The sequence below is a fragment of the Taudactylus pleione genome, unplaced genomic scaffold (genome assembly GCF_031769625.1).
Source record: "Taudactylus pleione unplaced genomic scaffold, aTauple2 ptg000032l, whole genome shotgun sequence".
NCBI classification, from domain to species: Eukaryota; Metazoa; Chordata; class Amphibia; order Anura; family Myobatrachidae; genus Taudactylus; species Taudactylus pleione.
The window spans coordinates 36,726,161-36,732,160 of record NW_028284434.1 but is presented as its reverse complement, the minus strand read 5'-3'; the positions used below and the strand labels follow the sequence as shown (position 1 = coordinate 36,732,160).

The 6,000-nt window shown below is 44.8% G+C and overlaps 1 protein-coding gene across 3 annotated transcripts in view; it reads left to right on the top strand.

Moving 5' to 3' along the window:
• The first annotated feature begins 2,828 nt into the window (after nucleotides 1-2,828).
• INTS1 (integrator complex subunit 1) overlaps nucleotides 2,829-6,000 on the top strand; it is a 114,509-nt gene continuing 111,337 nt past the window's right edge. For 2 of the 3 annotated variants that reach the window (XM_088452026.1, XM_088452024.1), the window contains exon 1: nucleotides 2,829-2,999. The gene's annotated coding sequence lies outside the window, so the exon portion shown is untranslated. The remainder of the gene's footprint in view (nucleotides 3,000-6,000) is intronic. The other variant, XM_088452025.1, reaches the window with a different exon arrangement.

Sequence of the window (6,000 nt, the reverse complement as noted above, 5' to 3'; positions counted from 1 at the left end):
AAGGAAAGTCCTTCGCTCGTTGTGTCTGATCAAAGGGGGCGTGCTGTCGATGTTGATTGACAGCACGCACCCTTTGGTAGGCGTGCCGGGGGGGTGCCTCCCTGACGGGGGCGTTCCCACGGGAACGCCTCCCATCAGAAGCCGGCCCACTGACATCACTAGTGATGTCAGTGGGAGTGATATTGGCTCTTATAGAGCCAAAATCACTCCGGAGCTTGCGGTTGAAAACCTCAACCGCAGGCTCCGGCTCGCAATTTCGATGGTCGCGATGGTCTCGACCATCAAAATGCACGCTCGTATAGCCTGTGGGTGGTGACATATAGGAAATGGATCTGAGACCCAGAGAAGTAGCGGGGCCTGGTGTGACAGCTATGGAATGAAATGTGCCAGGGAAGGCTGGGTGATGATTAGAAGGCATAGCTGGGATAAACAACCAGGAAGGGGTGGGGGGCATTGGGTATATAAATTAAGAATGATAGACAGGAAGTCTAGTTGTGAAAAGAGGGAGGGACACTAAAAGGGGACTAGATAGAAAACAGTGAGAAAGCGAGATGGAGATGAGGGTGAAGACAAAGCTTAAAAATAAAGGTGAAGGAGGGGGTGGGGGAGAGAGAGAAGGGTTGAAAAGAGGAGACAGTTGGAAGGGGTTTGAGGAAATGACACAGAAGAAATAAATCCTGGCAACATTCTTCAGACATTTTTTGGCCATGTGACCTGGTGAAGGATGGGTGCAAAGTATTATATAGTTTCCTGTGCCACATCTTCCAACATATACAAAAAGGGGGCATGGCCACTCTGGAAATGGCACAGCTGCATCACATTGGGAGCATGCCATGTTCAGGAGGGACTGGCCTCTCCCAACCCCTCTCCTAAAGGAATCAGTGTGTAATACAGCCGGCTGCATGGCCGGCGGTTCTAATCCCAACAGCGGAAGCCCGGCAGGGGTGAAGATCCCAATCACTAATTTAGGTAAGTACCCCTAACCCTACCCCTCCTTTAGGGGTGCCTAACCCCCCCTTCCCCGCAGTATAAACCTAAGTCTCCTGGGGGATGCCTAATGCTAACCTCCCCCCGGGGGTGCCTAACCCTAACCCCCCCTTTCCCCTAAACCTCCTGGGGGGTGCCTAACCTTAAGTCCCCCTGGAGCCCTAAAACCTAACCCCCCCCCCCGCAGCTGTAGGTGCCCGGCTTACCTTCGTTCGGCATGCCGGGCATTGGGCTCCCGCGTAGGTCTAATGCTTCGGGATTTTGACACCTGCATTAGTACCTTGCTGGGATTTGACAGTCGGGAAGCCTGCGGTCAGCATTTCGACTGTTGGCTTCCTGGCTGCATCCCCTCCTAAAACGGTAGTGTATCGATCCCATTCAGAAGATGTACCTGGAAGTGGCGTGGAGTGATGGCGAAATTGCAGTTCCATGCCCATAAAGGCCACGCTTCGCTCACTGCAGGTTACTATCCTACCCTCCAACGTGACCCGTTCCATTAGGTACAAAACACTCTGCTCCTGGAATTCCCACCTAATGTATGATTGCAGTCATCTGTGTTGAACTAGGTAATTGATGAGACAGGTGTTTCAGCACAGGTGTCTGCAATCATACATTAAGAGGGAAGTCCAGGAGCAGAGCATTTTGTACCTAATGGAACGGGTCATGTTGGAGGGTCTGCATATGTACACAGGATTATGATGTATTTGACATAAAATCTGGCAAAACAACTCTTGGCAAGATGGCATTTTTGCAAATGTGGCATTAAAATTGGACTAAGTACATCTGGATTAGACTGGTAGGAAAACACAGATTTGCCAGGGAATGAACGTTATTTCCTCCATGAAGTGTCTGATTCTGAGTCAGGGAGCAAAGCAAAAAGTGCAAGTAACTTAGGGCTTGATTCAGTGATGTAAGCAAACCCGATGGTTTATGTACATCTCCGATTGTTGGGGGTCTGTGCTTGTGCAGGACCCGTTCTGCACAATTTCTGTGCCCCCACATCACAGCATGATTGATTTGGTGGTGGAGTGGGGGCATGGTTGGCCTGCGTTTATGTAAACGGGGGCATGTCGCTTGTATTTACACATTATACCCTACCCTCCAACATGACGCGTTCCATCAGGTACACAATGCTCTGCTCCTGGACTTCCCACCTAATGTATGATTGCAGTCACCTGTGGTGAACTAGGCAATTGATGAGGTGTTTCAGCACAGGTGACTGCAATCATAAATTAGGTGGGAAGTCCAGGAGCAGAGCATTGTGTACATGATGGAACGCGTCATGTTGGAGGGTCTGTACTATTCCCACTCTATGTCCACATGGATAGTAACTGATGACGTCAGGTTACATTGACTGGAGGGGATCTACGCACTACCCTCCTAAAACCCCTTCAATGCAGCACACCTACTGCTGGTCCACAGTGCACTCTGTGGTACGTATCTCCAACCGTCATCACATCGCAACTTAAGACCCGAAACGTAAAACAGGCAGACAGCACCCTTAAATAGGGTCTGCCTCACCTAAATCGGGACAGTAGGTAAGTATACAGAATATGCTGTGCTGCTCAATGAGAATGTGTACATTAAAATACTATACATATCACATATGTCTGGTATGATGCCATTTATTCCACTTCTTATAGCAAAATAAGTTGAAATAAACGATAAGAGCGGAGCTCCTCCTGCCTGGCGAGCTGATCCCAGCACCATGCCCGCCGTTATGTCACTGTGTGAGCCGAGGAACAGCATCAGTGACAACCTGACTGCCTGGCACCAGGTAATGCACGTCTCTAATCCAATGCTCTCTGTGGCCGCTTGGCTTGCTAAGTGGGAATGGAAAGCAGAATGGATGAACCATGGACGCGATGCGTGGTGACGTTTTCTTGTCGTAACTAGTGACGCAGAACCCGGAAGTAGAATCAGTAGCCGCCGGTGTGCGGCTCAGGCAGTGTTGTGGTAGGATCTCACCGCCCTGGTCCCAAACTCCCTCCGAGCAGTCTCGGCCAGGCACAGTAGGTGATGGGGTTCGACATAGGGGCAGGAGCAGAGTAGGAGCTACCCAGTCTCCTAAATGCGCCATGATTTCAATTATTACTGCAGTATTTTCAGCCGTCCCCAAACCATTGTGTGTGACAGTGATCCCTCACACCTCTATATAGTATTATGCATCTCTTCCTCACCGCTTTGCAGTATACCTTTAAATAATATATATGCGTATCTCTTCCTTAGCACTGTACAGTGCACCTCCTATATAATATATCTTCCTTACCACTATACCTTTTACATACTATATATGCATTTATCTCCTTAGCAATGGACAGTGTACCTCCACAGTACATTATATCAGTATATATCTCCTCACCACTTTACTGTATACCTCTACATAATTGTATATATCTCTTCCTCAGCAATGTACAGTACACCTCTACACTACATAAGTGTATATATCTCATCAGCACTGTACAGTACACATAAATATATATATATATATATATATATATATATATATATATATATATATATATGGCCCAGTCACCACTGTACATTACAGCTCTACAGCTCTATTATATATATATATATTATATTTTTCTCACCACTGTACAGTATAGATGCAATCCTTATCCATATACTATATATCCTTATTATGGTCTCATGTCTGCTGATTGTATGTGTGTTTTTGCTTAATTTAGGCATTTTTATTTACATATTGACTCATGGGTTATTTCTTCAAATGTGATACTTTTCTATACACACTTTTACTTAGGTGACACAGTGTAGCTATTTAGGTGAAGTGTGATTTGAATATGTCTGCATGGTTTTCTGACCTTTACAGTAGTTAATCACCAACACCCACTGGGACAAATGAAATTATTTTTGCAGGTTAAAAACATGTTACATTTTGACCAACAAACTCGAATAGAGAGTGATTTCCTGTAAAATATTAGTCTTTGGTGGATTTTTGCATACTACAGTAAACTTCCATTATGAGACTACAGTAGTCTTTGTTACTGCTGAAGGAAGATCAATAAATATAGATGGAATGTATTGTGTTTTGCAGGCTGTATAACTTTCCAGCTGTTGAGATACCTTATATCCCTGGTTGTCATGGTTGAACATTCCATGACATCTAGAAAACCATAGGTTGCCTATAATTCATCCAGGGCATCCATGAATATTAGCTATACATTTCCAGAATGTTCTTACATTTTCTAATACCCTCAAGTACCTTTGGCTCTGTGCTAGCACAGTTTGCATTAATAACCTGTCCCTATCCCATACCCCTGCAAGCAATGCACCCTCCAGATCAGTGGTGGTTGCACCAATGTTCATGACGCTGTGAAAAGAAGTGTACTTTCTCTTGCCTACTAGGATGGGTACTGAAAGAAAAGCAGACTCCTCCTTTCTGTGTACACCCATGACTATCCTGCTATTGGCAAACTTTATTTTCAGTTATCAACATAGGAGATAGGCACAGGGCTTCTTGTCCTTAGTGATTTATTTTATTGCATCTTAATGTATTGTACAGTAGCCCTTGCACCCCTGTGCTGAGACTGATTGACAGGCATAGTAGTTACTATGACAAGAGGGGGCTAAATACCAGTTGAATTTCCCCTACGTTTACAATCTGACTCTAGTGCTTTGCAGCATAGAGCTGAGCTGCAGCAGGTGTTTTCAAAAGGACAACCTCCAAATGTTCTGACATATTATGCAATTGAGGAAGCAGATCATCCTTAGCTATGTCATAGAGGCCAGGTTCCTGAAGAGCTAATCAGTTTGTGATCGCTTGATCAAGGAATAATACATTGCCTGCAATCCAGTGGGCCGACCTCTTCAGGGGACTCCTCTCACTTACAAAGCCCACGTCTAAAGCCATTGGCCTCAAACCTTCCATTTTCATGAATTGCCATGTCTATGGTAAGTGTGAAATGACAAGATATGCATCCTGTACACACTTTGTATTACCCTGTGTTTGCCTACTGTGCACTCAGGGAGTGATACATACAGCAACAGTGGTACTGGAAATATAGTGGTCTTGTTTCCTAAGCCAGTCATTATCCCATCTCATACATTGTGCGATTCTTTTGGTATACAGGGAACTGTAATAACACTGCTATTCTCACTTTCACTTTGCCAGATCATTGGTCAAGTTTTTCATGGACCTGTGTATGATGGCAGAGGACTTGCGAGCCTCCCATGCTTTGAAATTGAAGCATCCTCTTATTCCCCTCATTAGACTTTTGGAGAGTTTGCCAGATGAATCTGGAGGACATGTCCTCATGGGAGGAGGATAGAAAAATCAAAGCTCCATCAGAATCACAAGTCTATTCTAGTGATTTGTTGGTGCGTTTTGTTCTAAATAGTCCTTTCTCTAAAATTCAGGCCAAGCCTCCACAATTTCTTAAAAGACAGGATGCCCAGTTTCCCTTGTCTTGTATGTATCGTTAACAAGCCAGACCTGAAGTGTTGGTCCATGCCAGGCAAGCTTTTACTTTTACACAGGATGTGGTAAAACTATGCCTATGGTCTACCCTTTGTTGCCCTGTCTCTCTAACACAACTACATCCCTGTTCCTGTTGTGGCATCCTTCAACTGACAAGAGTTTGAGGGGTTTTCTCAAAAATTAATTTTTTACTTAAGATTGCCTGTGTGAACTTTCTATAGCCAAGGTCACTGATAAGTGTGCAGAACAACTCTTAGAAGGGTCATTCCATATCAAGTTGACTAGCTGTCCCCACCTGACAATCTCCAATTCTGATAAAAGTTTACATGTAGGTTGGCATATATATCACACTAACTTTGGGAAAATTTTTGTTCCTACTATGCAATAGTAGCAAAACTATAGCCCTCAAAGTGGGAGTGGGTGCAACTATCACCAACTCACAATCAGCAGTTGGAAACGATCTTCAAAATTGGTCAACTTGACATGAAATGAACCTTTGGACTCATCTTCTGGGCTTTAGTGATGTTGGATCCCTCTCCATGTCTCAACACTGTCATCTCAGCATTGTGAGC